General features: G+C 38.8%; 1 protein-coding gene across 1 annotated transcript in view; it reads right to left on the bottom strand.

Annotated features, from left to right (window-relative positions):
- The window catches only part of CNTN4 (contactin 4), a 669413-nt gene that overhangs the window by 543453 nt on the left and 105718 nt on the right, over positions 1 to 20242 (bottom strand). Inside the window, exon 3 of the mRNA XM_045024546.1 lies at positions 8166 to 8206. The gene's annotated coding sequence lies outside the window, so the exon portion shown is untranslated. The remainder of the gene's footprint in view (positions 1 to 8165; positions 8207 to 20242) is intronic.

The raw sequence follows: 20242 nt of genomic DNA, 5'->3' as shown, positions 1-20242 counted from the left end.
ACCATGCTTCATTGACAATAAACCTGGCAGGGTGCCTTCATCCCTTAATGGATATTGTGGTCATTGGGCAGTTCTCTCGAGGTCTGCCAAGCCAGCTGTCTGTGTAGGGCTGGAGTGGCACACAGAGGGAACAACTACACGCAGCTAAACATCTATCAATATCTAACCACAGATGCACCATTGGTCTAATCCAGACTGGCTATTCTTATAATAGATATTAGGAACATTTGATTTATTTGGTCAATAGACTGAAGAGCCAATAAATCTTAAAGGTCAAATTTTACTCTGATACAGCTCCTCTGAAGTTAACGGAGTTGTGTGCACCTACAATAGGACTTAGTATGACCCTAGGTCCTCTTAAAGTCCACTGCACTTTTAAAGGTCCTGGGTATCTCACTTACCTTCTGCATGACAAAGGAAGGTTTGGTACTGTTTGCATCACAGCTGACCAAAGCCATTGGTTGTTTTGACTAGAGGGGGAGCTAGAGATCAACTCCTGTTACAATGGGAATAAAGGGTCAATGTTGGGCCAGAAACAGAGTTCCAGGCTGCAGAGCACAAACTGGCAAGATAGCAGCAAAATAGGACTTTTCTTCTAATAGAAAACAAGTAACAGATGTAGAGCATGGCTGGGAGTTTCAAGAGAAATTATGAGAAGTAGGTTCCCCAATCCTGTTGAATTTGAATAGGATTTAGGCAAATAAATAATCCTTCAGGCACCTTTGAAAATCCCTACCTAAATAATTAAAGGACCAGATCCTGCTTACTCACACTAAGTTGTACCTGAGCATCTTAAATCCAACAGAACTACTCATGTTGTAAGAAACTAGTCAGCAGGACTAAGAACCCGGCCTATATATAGGCTTGGAATCCCTAAAGAGACTCCACAACATGCAAATGCATTCACTGAATATCCCTTCAGGGATTCCACGCCTATTTTTTGACTTGCCCGAACAAACATGAAAAGTTGGCTGGGGAGAAAAAACAAATCTAAACAAATTCTCTCTCTAGGCAGAATGTTTTCTCAAGACTTGCAGCCTTATTTAACCCTTACTGTGTATATGCGTGTCATCACTGTGTTATAATTTTGTGGAGAGATTGTGGGTCTTTGCTAAAGCTGTGGCTTACCTCTTTAGCCCTTCATTTCTTTGTGCTCCATACCTTTTAATATTTATAATTGTGACAGCCATTGCTTCAGCCAAAGAAGAGATTCCTCTTTCAACTCTGCAGCACCAAGCAAGGTTTTTGCATTCATATTTGCTATGGTTCAATTCTGACTTCCTTGCCTTTCACACCCAAGAAAGTTCTTTCATGTTCATTTTGATGCAGGATTCTGATCAAGCTGTTGCTGCCTCTAAATTCTCTTTCATTCCGAAAAGGACTTTGTAGATTACTAATGCTTTTTGCCCTGGTTAACTCTGAGAATATTTAAATTATGGAAATGTGGACGATCTGGAATGCAGACATTACCTTTACCTCATTCTTATTAAGATGGGAATAGTGGGTGAATTTATCATTCTGACTCACAAAGTTTAGTGACTCCTCTTACCTATAACAAGCACTCACACTGGTAGTAGTTTGAATAATGTTAAATTAAAATGTGCAGTGGGACTAGTTGGCTTAGGAGATGAATAGTAGAACATGGAATCTCTCTTATCAAGGTCACCAATTCAAATCCAGCACAGATTGGTAGAGGCTAGAGATGGGTGAACTTGTTCTGCCCACTTTCGAATCTGTTTGATTCAGGAGACCTCAGGTTCTATTCCTGGATCTAACATTGACTATGCGACCTGGGACAAGTCATTTAATCTCTCTCTGTCTCTGTTTTATTTATCTGTACAATGTATAGTCTAATAACACTTACCTCTGTGAAATTTAAGTATTGCTTATTATCATCCTCACCCCAGGCCTGAAGGTAGGAGAGAAAACCAAAAGAAATGCAAGGAGGCAAAAAAGGGAGCAAAAAGCAGGCGGAGTTACAAATCAAATGTGGAAAGATTGTGAAAGAACAGCAGAAAGGGTTTATGTGGTGGTGGGGGGGGGGGGGGAGTGAAACAGTCTATACCAAATACCAACCAGTCACTGAGTCTAACCTTTGGAAAGAGGTAATTTTCTCCCCCTAATACATAGGGATCATCATGATCATCTAGTCTGACCTGCACATTACAGGCCATAGCACCTCATCCACCTATTCCTGTAATAGACTCCTAACCTCTGCTAGCTGGAAAAGTGCATCTTCTCTTTTTAAAAAAATAATAATAATGGATTTAAATTACAAGGGGGAAAGCAGCAATTGAAATTAGTTTGCGAGATATGCAAAACCTTAAATCTCTATGTATCTCTCTATGTGCTTATGGTATGATATAGTATGGTACAGTACTTTTGATACTGTTTGGTACCTAAGGCCCTAGGCTTCATTCATCCCAAGGCATAAGCTATTCAAAGTTGCTGATTACTTGGTAGGCTTCAGGAAATAAGATAGCGGTCTCATTTCAGTTCCTAAGGCACCCAAACCACTGTGGCAATTGAGATAAGTTAGCAATCTGCTTGAAAGTCTTAAAAAGAAACACAGAGGCTGCACTTTCCTCAGTCCTAAAAGAGTATCAATTCTGGTCAGGTATAAGTTAGCATGGAAAAACCTTGCATCTTTGCTGCATGTGCTGTGAGTAAACAGAGAACCTCACTTCCAGGACTGTCAATCTGGCATCTTTCATGAGCACTAAATTCACTTAACTGTCCCTTGAGTCATCTACAGTCCTGAGACATGGGATGATTGATGCAATATCTGAAATAACAGCTCCTGTAGCAATTTTCATCTTTCTTATTGCACCAGACATATTGTTTTGCCGTGCCCTTTAGAACCAATACCACATGCTTGCTTACAGTGATGCAACATTTCATTTTTCAATACAGTAATTCTTTCCATGAAGCAGTTTTTCATTCCTTTTAAAGAGTACTCATGACAGCAGCTACCTATATCATTGTTGTTTAAGGCTCTCTCCCTCTTTCATTTAATAAATGTAGTTTATCTCCGACAGACCTCTTCACATTCAGCCCCAACCACCTTTACACCCATTAGAAGACTCTCTACTTATAGGCTTTGAGCAGGGGATAGTACACATGATGTACACTTCTTCAAAAACTCCCAAACCTGACCTGACCGCCGTATTATACAAGGGTGTTTTCCAAAAGATCAGTCAGAGATTGCAGTGGGAGCACTCTCCCAACCTTAAAACACAAACAAGCTCTGAGAGGCTCTTCCTGATGTCAGAACAACACATTTATTCTGCCAATTTTCAAGTGCTCACTCAACAAAACTGCGAACGGGCTATTTTTATTGTTAGCCTGAGAGAGTGCTCAAGCTCATCACCTAAACTCCCAGCTTTGATAAATAGTCATAGCATACATGTATTTGTTAAGGAAACAGCCCGTATAAAGCCGGGAGAACTTTGATTGATAATGTTTACCGAATGGATACAAACATTATTGGCCTTTTCTTTAAAAAACTGTTTTTATTCATTCTCCCTTTTGTTCAAGCGTTGGAATTAAAATTCAGCCAGGGCTTAGCACACATAGTAACAACATTGGAGAAATGACTGTTGGTGTCACATGAAGAAAAGGGTTGGGTGTGCTAGCACCAGGATCCAGTGATGTTATAGAAATTAAGTTGAGAGGACTAGACCAACTTTAACACTTACTTAAACCTTATTATTCACTTCAAGGGCTTTATCTATCATAGTAATGAGTGCTTTAAAAAAATTAAAAAAAATAAAAAGAAGAAAAGAAAGGATAGCACTATGCCTCTATGCCGCCACCATTATCACACAGAAGCCACGAGCTGTTTGTCACAGAAAAGCAATCCTCATAGGGGTGACCCCCTATTGTCCAAAATATAATGCTGTCACTCATGTAATAAGTGGGCAATAAATCACCAGACCTATCCTGTAGCACCAGATTTAGTGCTATTTCAGCATTGCGGTTACTTTCCCCTTAATCAGAAGAGATGTCTAATGCAACTAGAAACCCAGATTACATCATAATCTAAGGAAGGAACCTTGAAATGTCTGGAAAATGGGCAATTTGTGTGCATCTGCACATACACACACACAAGATTTAAAACTACCATCCGTCATCAGTATCAATCACAAGTGGCAGCAGCTTTAGCAGCATTATTTATTTTCAGTACATATTTAACTAGATGACAGTTTAACCTTCTCAGAAGACCATGATAATCTCTCTGTACATCAACCAAGTGAAGAAAAGTGGATTTGCGCTGATGTAGAAACTGTTTCTCCATCTGATTTCATAAACATGTAAGTACACTTGCTAATTTAATAGATATTTGGTGTTATTTTGAGCACGATGCACTCTTATCAGGAGAGTAAATACCATATAACTCAAGTGCAGTCATTCTGAAAGCCAGGCTTGCAGTGATCAATGGAAAAGCTGGCATGCACAGCAAAAGAAATAATCAGCCCTAAAATCAGTTAACGGTTAAAGGAATAGAAGAACTTCCAATACGCACTGTTTTGGATAGCTGCCCACATCTTTTAATTTAAACTAGTCACAGAGTTCTTTCAAATATCTCACCCTGTGATCATAGTGGGTACAAAACTACTGAATTAACACCAAACAATGAGCACTGCCCCAGATAGTTTCCCTCCTTTCCTCATTCTCCAAGTCATAATAAGCCCAATGCTAAACACCGTTGTACTACGACCAAGTGTGGCCCAAAGTGTAGATGTCAAGAGGAACGCATCTGGATATGCTGTGGACAAAGAAAGCTTCCTCTGGATATCTTCTGAAATGCAACTTCATGAGAAGTAAAGAAAACTCATCGTCTTGCAAGAGGAGCTTTGCACGTTGCAGTAATAGGTCATCATTGTGTCTCATTATATGGTACCAGTCTTGGAAAGACTTAAAATTACACAGTGCTTAAAATAATGTGCAATCTTTTAATTTACCTGATAGAAGGAGTACTACAGAACCCGCTTCCTCTGAAAGAAGAGCTTCCACAGTTATAAGATCAGATAACAGTTTTACTGATTTTTTTACATTACGTCAAAACAATTGGTTTAAAAAGTATTTGCCTAATCAGGCCAAAGAAATGCCTAATGCATTTATTTATTGACAAGTTTAAGACATTGAAAGTTGCATTTTTAATAGCAGCATGTTGAGACCCTCACGCTAACCCTCCATGAACAGCCCATGAACAGTATGAGAATACCATGTGAGTAAGTAATGGTAGCAGCAGAAATCCAACAAATATTTTCAAGAAGAATAGTGAGGAGAAAAAAAGTACCTAAAGGTAATGGTAGGGAGATCTGGCAAGAGAAATGAAAACAACTAGGAGGGAACAGAAGTAGGGGAGAGAGAAAAGACCTAAATAAGAGGAGATAGGGGATGTTGCAGGGGGGAGAAGGAGGAGGGGCAGGGGAGAGAGCGAGAGAGAGCCTAGTAATGATCAAGGAAGTCCTAGGAGGAGAAATAATTCTCTTCAGTGGGGTTGAGAAGACTACAGGGACAGCAAAAGCTCCCAGTGCCTTTGAAGAAGACAGATAGAAGATCTACATCTTAAATAGTCCATTTAAGGACATTGACTAATTGAACTAATAGAGAAACGTCTCCAAACTGAATGAAATATCAGTCAGTCTGTGACAATTATTAATAGTCAACTTCCACAATTACTCCTTCACCCCAGAATTATCACTTTGCCAATAAATACTCAGGGGAAAAAACAGTCTCAGATCTTTTCAATAACTAATTGCTATGCATGCTCTACATATAATAGAATATGCATCCATTACAGTTTCCTACCCTAGAGCTATTGTCCAGAACTTCCAAGCAGCAAATGATGGCACTGAAGCTCATGTACAACAGTACAGTATGTTTGCTGGTAATATTTCTAATTAAATTACACTGACAACTTAGGTGTTGAATACAAAGCATTGCAGCTAAAGGCTTTCTAAGATTACTGTTTGCAGGCAGATGTTCCATTGACCTCAACAGGTAATAAAGAAACAGATTCCACATTATTTTAATTGTATGTTTATAAATATTTGCCTACAAATCTTTACTTATTGGACTCTTTTTAGAAAATGAAAAGCTGATGCTGAACATCTTGCTTACATACTGGACCACAGAAAGATACACACCTATCATAAACAAGCTATAATGTCACATGAAGGGAATACATCTAGCATGTGTGCATATAAGTGTTAGACTACACATATTCAGCAGTTAATCTTGGAGACTAAATGTTTGTTTTTAAACTACATTACTAGTCACATATATTAAATTTGGAAACAAATATGCTGGTTAAGGAGGCATTTAATACAAATGGAACACATTTTATATGCAAATTGAAACAGCATTCGTGTAGAATTATCTAGTATAGCATTGATAAACAGAAGATAAGTATATAAGGCAGTTGTTTTATTGATGTTTGTGGGTCATTAGTAGCACATCTATTACTGTTCCAGAACTTTTCTTTGTATCAAAATGATGCTTTGAATATTCAGAGTGCAAAACACAGACCTAGCAAAGTTAGAATATCTTTTTCATAACACAAACCTTGATCCTACTGTTCGTATTCAGGCAAAACCCCCATTATTGTTAATTATTAATTATTATAATAATTATTAGTAGTAATAATAATCCCACCAAGCTCTTATATAGCACTTCTCATCAGTAGATCTCAAAGCACTTTACAACAAGATTAGTATCACTATTCATCATTTTGCAGGAAAATTCATAGTAATGGGAATTTCACTTGTGGAGAGACTGCAAGATCAGTTTAGAAATAATATACTACAGCACAATATTTCTGAATAATAGTTCCTTTAGATAAAGGAAATTAAGCTCTTTCTTTTGGACAATTAGAAACTGATGAGTCACATGAGCAAAATTTATCAAACAATATTTAAAAAGAAAAAAGAAAAAAATAACTTTGCAAGTTCAAGAAAGATGATCCAATCTCCAAAAGGACCACATTGCTTAGACAAAGTCACTTGAATTCTCTTCTAATTCAAACAAACACATAAAATTTTTCAACTGGCTTTCTACACAACATGCAAGCTGCCCAGGAGAAACATTTTAAATTATTCACATCTAGAAAAGGAGAACAACTGAGAAAAATAAATATTTTAATGATGTGCAGTCTGCAACTACCCAGTAGAGATGGAGTAATCAAATCTCAGATTAGAAGAACACCACAAGCAAATTCATACATATCTCCCACAATATGATTCAAAGAACAACTTTTGAAGAGACGTAGATAGATCCAACAAAATTACTGAATGCAATACTTACTACCATGAGTACTTCTAGTGCATAGCTATTTAACAGTGGAAATTGGCTACCTCAATATTAGAGAAGGTGAAAAACAGATTATAGAATGGGATACAGTATCTGACCCCAAACGAGCTCATTTTTGCCAATCTTGATTTGAATGGGAGCAGACTTGGGCCTCAAACGTCTTTCACAATGAAATTTAGATTTAAATCCTTACCCTGCACCATTGAAATCAATGGGAGCTCTGGCGTGCCAGACCTAACTTAAAACACGGAGGCCCAAATCTCATCTCAAACCAGTAAATTTTCAAACCTAGGTAATGTAAATTTGCTGAGCACCCAGCATTTTACACTCAAATGACATACTTAAAAGTAACTCAATTAAAATAAACACACTCTTATTCTAAATCCTCAATGATTTACTAACCATCAGGTTTAGAAATGTTATGATAGAATCACAGGAAGGGACAGAAAATACAGCCTGACCATAAAACACAATTTCTGTGAGAAGGCCATTCTATCAGAAATGCACATGGAATCTCAAACGAGGTTACTTTTGGAAAAATGAGGGGAAAGGAGGAGAGTAAGATGAAAATAGTTAAATGGAGTGATGTATGTTTTGTCGATCCTAATTTATGCAATATAAACTATAACTCGAAAATTATACCTATGTTACTGACTCTGTGTCATTTAACTAGGTAAACAGTAAACAAATGTCTCCACTCAGTTTTCAGAAGTGAAAGAGGGCCTTTGCTACCAATTAAACTATCATTCAATAAATTAATGTAGTTTGAAAACTGAGAAACTATGGTATAAGAGGAATTATGAGAGATGACTCAACAATAAATATTAAAATATAAAAGCTCTACCTACTCCAGTGCATGGTACGTACTCTTCATTCAATTCACCATAACCTGAAAAAAATAAATACATACAGAATATAAGTCAGACTGATTTTTATCAGTAAACTGATTAATTGTGTGTGTTACATCATTTTTACCTGTGGGGAGGGATGGGTAGAGCTATTTGGAATTACAAAACAGAATATAATCTACGGTTATTACAACATGAAACAGTTAGGGTACCTACAGGTTAGCAATTCAAACTGTACCAGAAGATAAGACGACAAGTAGACAGTTATATGAACACACATGTGCTGTGCTGCTAATGAAGGAGGATGAGACTATACCATGCAAGACTTATTGCGTGATGGTACCCAAATGTCTCTCTATGCAGCTGAGACCTAAAGTATTACAAGGATCAGATCCCTATGTCTTTTATTTTTACTCAGGGCTAAACTTTTTGTTGTCAATACAAATTTGCCTTGAGTCAGGACTGAGTACAGACTTCAGGATTTGGTACTAAATAGATTTTTTGGTTTTGGAGAAAATACAATATAAAACTGAAATGCTGGAACATAAGTTTACAAAGGTATGATGGGCAGCAAAGTTACTTGATCTGAAAAAAAGTGTTCTGTGACAGCGTAAATGTAAGCAGTCATAGACACCAAATAAATATATACAGTGATGACAATAGTCAAGCATAAACAATTGAATGCAATCATCTCTTCCACGTTCCAAAAAAACTAACCTTTCTCTTCCTGCATTTCTTCCAATACATATATGTTCTTGGATTATGAAAGTCAAAACTTTTTTTTAAAAGCTTAATCATTTGAAAATCAACAGGTTAATTCAACAGAGGGAGTTAAAAAAGTAAGTTAGGCCAAGTACTCCACTGGATTTTCCCACCATATGATTCACAGATCCCTTCTACTTGAGTTAATTCTCTCTTGAACAGCTCTCGGCAGTAGCATACAACTCTCAAACCTACCAATCACTGCACTCAGTAGCTTACATTCAAGTTCAAGAATTCTACTTGTGGCTATTTGAACTTAAGGTTTCAGCGGCTTGGACTTAACTGTGGGCTGAACATGCTCTTATAGCCTGCCAAGTCCTCCCAGTAAAATCCAGCTTCCTCTGCTGCACAAATGTTCTCAGTCTGCCAAATGTGGCAGACTTTCACTGCTTGCATGGATAGGATTTTCAGTTCCTGAAGATCACAGTTCATAGCTTCCAGAGTAGCAGCCGTGTTAGTCTGTATCCGCAAAAAGAACTGTTTTTAGCTCATAGCTTCTAGCTCACCAAAATGTATAGGCCCCAAACCCTAAAGCTTAGTGTCAGATCACTCTAACTTGCAGCCCATCCAGTTCCCAAGAAGTTCTAGCTCTGCAGGTAGCCAGTTAACCCAAATTACCATCTACTCAAATTTTGGTTTAGGGTAAATGTGATGGAGTTCTCACCCCACACAAGGCCAGGAGGGGTTAAAGTGGCTAGGCAGGCCAATTAACTGCCCAGGCTGCACCTGAAGGAGGAGACCAGGAAAAGGGCAAAAACTAGAAATGGGCTCAGGTGGGCAGGAACAGGAGGGGGTTGTATAAAGTGGATGAGCTGCAAGCAGCAGGGGGTTTAAGAAGTAGTCTATAGTCACCCCCTGGGGGGAAGGAGTTTGGGCTGACAAATCCAGGAAGAGGGGGAAGCCAGATAAGTCGGAAGCCCAGGGAAACAACAGCCAGAGGTAGGATTGTGTAGACCTTGGCTGCTTGTTATAGAGTCCCTGGGCTGGAACCCAGTGTAGAGGGTGGGGCTGGGTTCCCCTACAAGCGAATGAAAGTGTCACAGAACGTTGGAGACACTAGCCAGACAGCTGGTGTGGAAGGATTTTGAATTCCCCAGAAAGGGCAGACCTTAGTGACCTGGTCGGAGGACCAAGCCACAAACAGGAACGTGAGCAGGGTGAAAGAGATGGGCAGAGACACCACCAGAGGAGGGCAGTGCCTGGCAAGAGTTAATTCCCAGAGTCACCAAGAGGAGGCATCACATGCGGAGAGTGGACCCCCATGACAGGAAATAATTGAAACATTTGAAAATATGGAAACAATTCAATATAAGGATTTATAATAAGTTTGTAATATACTTAGCATAACACCCAGCCATGGGACATGCAAACATCAGTTGCTTAATAAAAGTCAGCTTTTGTATAAATTCAGTGACCTGCTTCTAAAAAAAAAAAAAAAAAAAAAAAAAAAAGTGTTGAAAACCGTGTTGCAGAACAACGCTGCACCTGCAGACAATCATGCCACCAATAGCAAGTTTCACACATAATTAATGGAACAGACAGCAGACCTCAACTACTGAACAATGGGTTCCCATAGGGATCCATCTTTGCACCATTGCTTTTTAATATTTATATCAGTGACACATCATTGACCCAGTTACAGAAATTTGGATACATGGATTATTTTGCACTCATCATTCAAGCAAGCATTTTCACCCAAGTGGAACACATCCTCACAGAAGACCTAAAAAAACCTGGAGTACTATTGGTCATGGCAACTCTGATCCGAACCCTAAAAAAACGCCAGCTGTCTCAATTTTCTACTAGGGCAACCAACATGCAAAGAGGTGCCTGAATGTCACCTTCCTCAACATTACACTCAGGTACAAAGACTTCCTGAAATATCTGAGTGATTCTGGATCATAGCCTCACATACTGACAACATCTGATGAGGATGGGTGCCAAGATAAAGACTAGGAACAATGTAATCCACAAACTACACAGGATCAGTTGGGAAACAGCGCTCACACCTTGTGGATAGCCACTTTGGGCCTTCATCTTCTTAGCAACTGAATATTGCATGCCAGGATGGACAGGTAAGCATATATATGAAACTTGTCGATGTGCAATTGAACATTGCTATGAGAATTGTCAGACTGCTGAAGTCACAGGGTGGCTTCCTGTCCTCATGCATATCTTACCACCATCCCGCCTTTCCTCCAGGGCAGATTGGCAGAGGCCCTGGAGATTTTTCACCTTCCTCTGCAGCATGGGGCACAGGTCACTTTCTGGAGGATTCTCTGCAGCTTGAGGTCTTCAAACCGCATTTTGGGGACTTCGATAACTCAGACATAGGCTAGGGGGTTGTTATAGAAGTGGATGGGTGGGATTCTGTGGCCTGCATTGTGCAGGAGGTCAGACTAGATGATCATAATGGTCCCTTCTGACCTTAAAGTCTATGAGTCTATGAGAAGCAGCAAGAATACAAGAATACATCTCTGTGATAAACTCAGAGTTGCCCATTTATGAAGATCTCAAAGAAGCCCTGAGATGCCACCTGAAGCCCAGAAACCTACTTCTGGTTAACAGCTAAAACTCTCATTGCTTTGGGACTGCCATGAAAAGACAAGTGTCTGAAGTTGTGATAAAACAGTGATGTCAAGAATCAAGACTTGATTACAGATCCTACAGACCACCACCTGGTTTCACCATGCCACATACAATATGGATCACAGCAACCTGCATTTGAACCTCCTGGGTGTTGCAATTACTTACTACACAAATGAAGAACAGGCCAGTATGCATATGTGAAGAAGACATCCAAACCATGGAACATCTAATAAACTGCTGCTTTCTCCAGAGGAATAGCCTTGATTCATTCTGTTTCATCAAAAGCCATAGAGTGGATGACAAACTTGGATGTTAATCTTTAATGTTGCTTTTCAAGTTGCCATATGAAAAAGAATGTTTACGCAGCATTTGTGTGGGTATTTCTTTAGGAATAAGTGCAGATCCCTTTTTTACTGTAAACTCTGACTCTTCAAGATAGCCAAAAACTAAGAGTCATTGGCCAAATTCAGCCCTAGTATAAGTCCACTGATATCAATGGAGTTGGAGCTACTGATATCACCACCTTCACTGTGCCTCACTGAGTTTCAAACCAAATCTGCTATTTTGCTTTGAATATGAAAACATTTGTTTATTTTGTAAAATGAAAGTCTGATACAGAGAGGCTGGTAGGTATCATTGGTTGCATTATTTAATATCATGATGTAATACTGAAGGGGAAAGAAATAAGGAATTTTATATCTTTCAACAATGTAGTGCCCAGAATGTGAGTCCATTCCTGCTTCTATTGAAGTCTCTGGTAGAACTCTTCCATTTAATTTATTGGAAACAAGATTAAGCTCTAAATTACTTTCTAGACTATTAAACAATTTTGCTGACTATAATTTCATGTGGGGCAATTATACATTGCTATTCTGTATTGAAATGTAATGGGCACATTTTACAAATATCTACCACAGCACATGCAATTAGACTTTTTCCTGAGGACTGACAGACTTTCTCAGCCAGTGTTTGAGTCAGCATAACTCCACTGAAGTCAATGGAGCTATGTAGATATACACCATCTCAGAATCTATCCCTTGATATTGAAAAGAATGCATATAATAAAGGTGAAAAAAACAATGTATATGGTACAATTTATTCACTGTGACTATCATTTATTTAAAGAATCTGCAGTTAAAAATAAATATCTGTTAGAATTCATGGCTTGAGTAGAATTCCAAATATTCCCATACCCAAGAGGGGGAATTTCTGATCTTGCTTACTCTGTCTTAAATCTAGATCAGTGGTTTTCAACCAGGGGTACACACAGCACTGGAGGTACACAGAAGTCTTCCAGGGGCTACATCAACTCATCTAGATATTTACAACAGGCTACATAAAAAGCACTAGTGAAGTCAGTACAAACTAAAATTTCATACAGACAATGACATGTTTATACTGCTCTATATACACTATACACTGCAATGTACCATAAGTACAATATTTATATTACAATTGATTTATTTTATAATTATATGCTAAAAATGAGAAAGTAAGTATTTTTTCAGTAATAGTGTGCTGCGACACACTACTTCATTCAAAGTTAAGAAACCAAGGGAGACAAAAGCAGGAAAATCTGTTTTCTTCTTCCAATCTATGAACTAAAAACTAGGTGTGAGAATGAGAGCTACTAGTTCTAAAAACTTAAGGGCATGGTTACCAGAAACAATGAATTCATTGCACTAACCACAAATAATACTTCCTTTGTCTGATAAATCAGTTTTAAATGCAAAACTTTAATACATTTTATCTTGTGTATCCAAGACATTTTAGGTAATTATTTAATACTAGTTTCTAAAAATAAATGTTTTTGTGCATTTTAATTGGATTTGCATTTCCAACCAAATAGACACATCAGAAGTAAAAAAAAAATCTAGTAAACAAATACTTCATTCATCATTTTCTAACATAATAAAAATGTAAATATTAAGAATCTGAATAAATGTAAGTTATAAAACTGCTTAAATAAATGTAAATATAAATAAATATATCCCCCTGGTTAACAAAAGGAAGTAACAAATGTGTAAAGGCTATATTTAAACACAAATCAATATGTTTTGATTGTTAGCCACTAGTGAGAATCAACCTTTCTTTAGGAAAATAACCAAAAAGTACAAACAAAAAAAACATGAATTAAATCAGGAAGCAGTGAACACTGATTTTAATCATGATTAAAATTGCTCTGTTTTAAATCAATCTACCCTAAGGGTTGAATAAAATAGCAAGTTATGGGAGTACTTTAGTGCATGGGCAAATTTATATTTAAGATTTTATCTAAAAATGATTTAAAATTAATCAAAACAAACTACAAATCTAGTAGCTTTCTTCAGCTAGATTCTGCAAGATTTGTATAAAGACATGCTAAATGACAGCTTGTATTTCAAGTAATGTCCTATAAGGGACAGCCAAGCCTGGACTTGGATGGGAATTTTCCTGCATAAAAACTGCCAGATTAAGCTCACAAATCAGTTTTGATGTCCTAACTTTTACACCTTTTGATTCCCAGACATTACATGTTTTTGTTTTGTAGTTATATTTTCTACTGTGCACTTGGTTTTCCACTGGTTTACTTAAGACTTCCCTTTGGTTTCACATAAATCAGTTTAGTCTAGCGTGATCTTAATCCACTCCTCATTTCACTGTTTTGGGATATTTCTGAAACTGATCTGCAGTAGCAGCCTGAAACATTTCTTAGAAGGATTTCTCCTGGGATTCAGGCAATAACAGTGTCACTATTCTATGTTCATTGTTCAACACTCCAGTAGAGTCAAAGTATACAACTGAGAATTAACGTTCATTCCTTAGGATCTACGTATAAACTGGTATTCCTTAAGAGAGTTTTGTGATCTCAGAATAACTTTTGAAAGGATATTCTTTATTTGCTTATCTCTATATGAAAAAGGAGGGCAAAATCATTGCATGGTACATGATCTAAAGTTTCCATCGGCATGAGTTTAGAATGAATGCATTACTCGCTAGTGGTAAAGCCAAGGCATCCCACACTCGTGCCAATGGAAACTTTAAATGGTACAACTACATTACAGTCAGAAGAAAATTATTCCAGCGCATAGGAGTGTTTGTCAGAGCCAGGCTCCAATATGGCTATGTGAACGGTTTGCTATAACCAGAGGTGCAGATATTCATTATTGGAATTTGAAGTGTAGATTCTTGTGTATTCAAATAACCTTGGGTTCACAGGAATCTGCCAGCATTTCACCCTGAAGAGGCATTGAAGTTGAAAGTCAATGTGAGCTGAAAGCCCGAGTTTCCTTTGTGTCTTTAAAAATCTCCCCTAAGCTTGTGCCCTTTAAAACACAAATAAGTTCCAAAATAACCACAAAATCTTTTGAAGTAGCTCTGAACTATGAGAGTTGAGGTCTTGCATTCATATGGGTCCTGCGTTTTTCTAGTTTTTCTGCAACTAATTTTCTTTTATATGAACTCTTCACTAACTAGTACTTAAAAAAATAAAAACACTCTCAAGGAACTTCTCATTTAACTCTACAGACACACTGTTGACGAATATGTTTTACAAGCTTTTTGTGGTATATATCTTCAAATATCAACAGCAGAAATCCTCTTATTGTTTCATTAATTGGTGTCACGTTTATTTAATTTCCGCCACAGATACACTTCTCCATAGCACAACAGTAGAGGGCAAAGGCAACTGACTGACAAACAGATAACTAGCTGGCCAGGTGCAAGCATACATTTACATTTAGCAGAGAGGAAAAGAGATGATTGACAAAACACCCCATCAGATACAAAAACGAATGGAATTAGAAAACATCACCAGTATTTATTATTTCACTCGTATTTCTTCTTTCAAAAGAGCACTGAACTGCCCCCTAATAATTGCAACAATATATCTAGTTGTACGTGTGTGTAGATGTATGTGTGCATGTGAAATTAATATATATCCTACAGAAAGACCCCAAACCTACTTTAAGAGGTTAAGCACTCTAAGTCAGGAAATACCACACTTCAGGTTGCACACAAACTTAACTCTCCCCCCACCACCACCCCTGAGCCCAGGTCGCTTGCTGCCCAGGATGGAAAACTTTATTTGCACCACCCTTTCCCTAAGCAGCCTGGCTAAGGTGGATTGGTTGAGTGACTGATCAATGTGCCTCCTTCCCTCCCCCCCCAGATGCTGAATTGATGTTGTCGGAGATGGGTGCCCAGAACAACTGCCTTGCTTGCCAGACCCTAAGACTAGCCCCACTTCCTCGTTCTCCTATAGCAGCAGTCTTTAACTACCTCCTCTCATTACTTATTAGTTAATACGAGCAACGGGTGATGGAGGTGAAATGTATCTCAGGGCGATTTCCATAGAAGATTGAAACTCCTCCTATGCCTCCCTCCAACACAGGATGGTGCTGCTGTGGATACAAGCAAGTCATCCTCTATTACCCATCCTCCTCTCAAACTCAAGTGTTTTGGGCTTAGGATCATTATCCTCCCTCACCATTCCAGGCTGTATTGTTGCTTTAGGTGCACAAGAAGGAGATGAAAAGCATATCGGTCCACTTGCTCCTTAGAAGGAGCTTGTTAAAGTGGGGTGAGGTTCACGCCTGAGCATTGTGATTTTGCACATTGTCAAGAAAAAAGCATTTGGCCATAACGGGGTCCATTTAATGCGATATTTTTTTCAAGGTGACAGATTTGAGCCCAGAATGATTTTTTAAGTTTCAGGATATACTTGGAAATGAAAACATTTACATGAAGGAAAAATTATTAGATCAAAATGTTATAATTCTTTAAATATCCATTCACAGGAGCTGTTTTACCTTTAGGCAAATTAGGTAATTGCCTAGTGAGGCAGATTCTGCCTAGCCAGGCAGTGGTAGTTGGGCTACCGAGCCAGGCAGGTGAGTGAGTGGTGCTGCAAGCTGGTGCTTCAAGGTCCCCCTCTCCCAGGGCCACTTCCACCATAACCACCGAACCATCAAAAAGGCTCACTACACCCCCACAGAAATTCTGATGCAGTTCCAAATCTCAGTCAGAGGGGGGCAGCACCCTGAAATTTTGCCTAGAGCATCAGATTGTCTTGGGTGGCCTCTGTCCATTTTCCCTTTTTCCCCTCCATTCTCCGGGTTGGGTTTTTGTTTGTTTGTTTGTTTTTTTAAATCTTTTCCCTCACTCTTTTCCTGGATTCAACCGTTAATTTCACATTACTTATAAAACAATACACAAAGGTCAGAGGAAAACCTTAGAACCTACATGTTTTAAAGTACCTGTGTTCGTATGTGTCTGTCTATACACAGCAATAGACACTTTCAAACATGTAAGTTCTAAGGCATTCCATTGACCTTTGTATATTTTATACAGTTTTCTGTTCAGCTAGCTGTATATTTTATCTGTATCATAGCCACATTTCCTTTGCTCAAGGAACTCCCCCTCACAAACAAGCCGAGGCAATGGACAGACAAAAACTGCCGCCACCCACTGTCTTCTTGTTGCATTCACCATTGTAGCCAAGGCCACAAAAAACAAGGTGGAGTAAGAGAAGGGAACTAGTCATTCCTCCCGTCGTGATGGCCTGTGTGTTACCAAAAGATTATTAGCAGTGTGAAATAGTCAAAGCCGAAGAACTTTCAGCTTCAAAACAGAAGCACTGCTTCTAGGGATAATTTCATGCAAAGCACAACATTTACATGGACACGGTGACTCGAAAACTGGGAAGAAGGGCAAGTTTATAGTGCTTTAATTTCCCTGCAGATATTTCACCCCGCTCTAACCCAAACTGTATAGTGCTCTGGTAGACACATGTTTGAGATGGTGATTAAAGTAATTGTACTTGTATCCTCACAAGCCACATTGAACACAGATTTCCACACTTGAAAATCTAATGCATTTAAACTACATTACCACCTAACAACCAGCAACCCCCAAGCAATTTTGCTTTAGAATAAATATCAGTCATAGCTTCCAATCAACTCAAACACTCACTTCATACCCAGGTGGGGAACACACTGGAATTCATAACTATGAAATTACTCTGAAACAAACATAACACTCTCCTAGATGCCACTATATAATACACTACAACATATCCTGAGTTCTTAAGCTGCTCAGAATTTTCTGTACGCCTTTCTCTGAAAATCAAAAGCTGCAAAATGCAGACATAAAGTTGTTCCAAAAGCTAAAGGGACAGTTCTTTAATGTGGCTCCCCAGTTACCACCTGTGAGTTTTGATCTCTCAGTTGCCTCTTCCAAGAAACGAAAAAGATTCATTTTTAAGTGATCCTCATTTTATATAAAAGAGTAACGCGCTCCAAAGGAACAATCACTTCAGGAGAAAAATTAAAAAGACACCGCTTCATTTCACAGAACTCCTGCTTAATTGCACAAAAATAAAATCTATTTTTCAGGTGAAGGCAGCTTTTTGGTTACTGGGAGCTACTGATGACAGCCTAAAGACCATTTGATGTTGTCGGTTGGCAATAGAAATCTTTACGCTGCATTCTGCATCTGCTCAGTTCTGGGAGTCTGCAATTTGTGTTTATATTGACATTACTGTAGACTGCTGTTTTTCAAGAGAAAGAAGCCATACCACCAAAGATGCACATTCACATCTATCTCAGGCACTTATGTGTCTCCAATTACCATCCAATCCCCAGTTTTTAATGCATTTATCCTCACAGCACCCTGTGAGGTAGAGAACTGCTATTTCCCCCATTACAGAGATGAGGAACTGAGGCACAGAGAAAGGAAGAGAATTAGTTCATATCAGAAGTCTGTGGTAGAGCCAGGAATTGAACGTAGGTCTTTAGCAGGCACCATATTCACTATCTGATCCTTCCTTATCCTCCTTCTTTTGTGATTCCTCACTGTGAAGTACTTAGAGGTAATTGGCATCAGAAACTTTACATAATCTTTTTGCCCGTGGTTATGCTGTGAATGCAGCAGGCTCTGGCCCAGGGAAGGAGAACAATTATTCAGCCAATTTAAGAGTGGCATTGACTGACTCCAAAGGGAGCTGTTCATAAGTGGATGATGAGTGATGGGATGAGTGGAGAGCACGGAGAAAGTTTCTTAGGGCTGTAGGAAGGGCTCAGAGTACAATGAAAAGAATATAGGCCCCCTGGCATTTCTGAACTCTTGAATCCCACAGTTCAGATTATTACATACAACATGCCCTGTTATGGATTATACTATTATGTGTACTGTCGTGGCTAATTACATACTCGATTGTTAATGCTATTGTTATAGACATAAAGTTACAAAAATCATTGCCCCAACAATTTGTTGCATCTTTGCTGTTCTGATGTCACTCAGCTGTAGGGGCTGAATCCTCAAGTGTGCTGGAATAGCACTCTGTACCTATAGGAGGGAGACAACTGATGCAGGGCCTGATTCATATCATGCTTGGCATAATTCATGCTTGGCATAATTCAGAGCAGTCTCCGGTCTGTTCTAAATTCCTCTGGCTTGTGAGAGGAATCTGATGAATTCCTAGATTGAACAGAGCAGGAATCACTAGCTCAAAGCCACTCCTTCTAGCTCACTCCTTCCGACAGAATTACTTTAAGTCCCCACTGTGTTGTATAAGCAAATGGGCCACAGCAAGGCCAAGAATTTGACTCTATATATCCTTCTCCAACTGTACGAATGGTAGTTTTCAGTCCCGTGACGGAAGCCTGGAACAGGTTTTGTTTGTTTGTTTCGCTTTATTTATAAAAAAACAAACATAATAAAAATAAATAAGCTATGAGACAAATGGCAATAAGTTCACAAAGCATATGCAGTACCCAGGGGTAGACAGAGCCTTTGTCCTGTGCAGGGCTGGAATACAGTTCCACAGTCGCACGAGATGCACTAGATAGGAATTGCGACTCAGTGGGACTAAAACGTGGATCTCCCATCTTCCAAGTGAGGGCCTTAACCAGTGGGTATTGGGCATAAAGGGGCTGCCAGTGCTACCTCCATCTCCACCTCTGCTTTTGTGACCAGTATTTAAGTTCCCTTGTGAAATTCAAGAAATTGGTGGAACAATTTGGCAAATTTGTGTCAAATTTGTTTCGGTTGACTCTAAACTACATTTTGGGAGAAATAGGCCATTCTTCCAAAAGATTTAATTCGGCTCTATTCATTAGTGATTTTTTGCCTTCTAATCCACAGTATGCATCCACTGGTTTATATTTTTCTTTTCCTAAAAGAGAAAAGATTCAGAAGAGTTGATTTATGGCAGCAGGTGGTTCATTTTTTTAACCATTCGTTTGTCGATTATTTCCCTAATAAATGGCTAGATTGTGATATTTTTTAACCACCCTCAATAAAGTGCACCATGTAGCTGCACTGCCCCCAGAGCAGACCAAGGGATGAATTTTGGTTCAGTCACAATTCGTTTCCTGGTTGCCTTCTTGCTCCTAGAGAAAGCCATGTGTTACTGTTACCGAGCAGCAGGAGATCACTTCCTCTTGGTGCCGGCTCAGCTGTGCTACTTGGACAGCTCCACTCAGCCCCTACCCTTCCTTGATCACCTACAACTTTGCCTCACCCCTGTGCTTTGAGCCACCAAGGGGAACAATGACGTGCTTTACTCCCCTGTGCAGGTGCACACAGCAAGCAATCATCTTGCCTGAAAGGAATACCACATTTTACTCACCTACCTGCTGTAGCTGATAAATTATGAACACTTTTCTCAGATATTTGAATCCCTGGCTTTCCTCTTACCCCTGAATTCATACATAGTCTTTAACACAATAGATTGATGATGACAA

The sequence above is a fragment of the Mauremys mutica genome, chromosome 7 (assembly GCF_020497125.1).
Source record: "Mauremys mutica isolate MM-2020 ecotype Southern chromosome 7, ASM2049712v1, whole genome shotgun sequence".
NCBI lineage: Eukaryota > Metazoa > Chordata > Testudines > Geoemydidae > Mauremys > Mauremys mutica.
The sequence above is the reverse complement of the archived record's forward strand: the minus strand, read 5'-3'. Positions and strand labels throughout refer to the sequence as shown.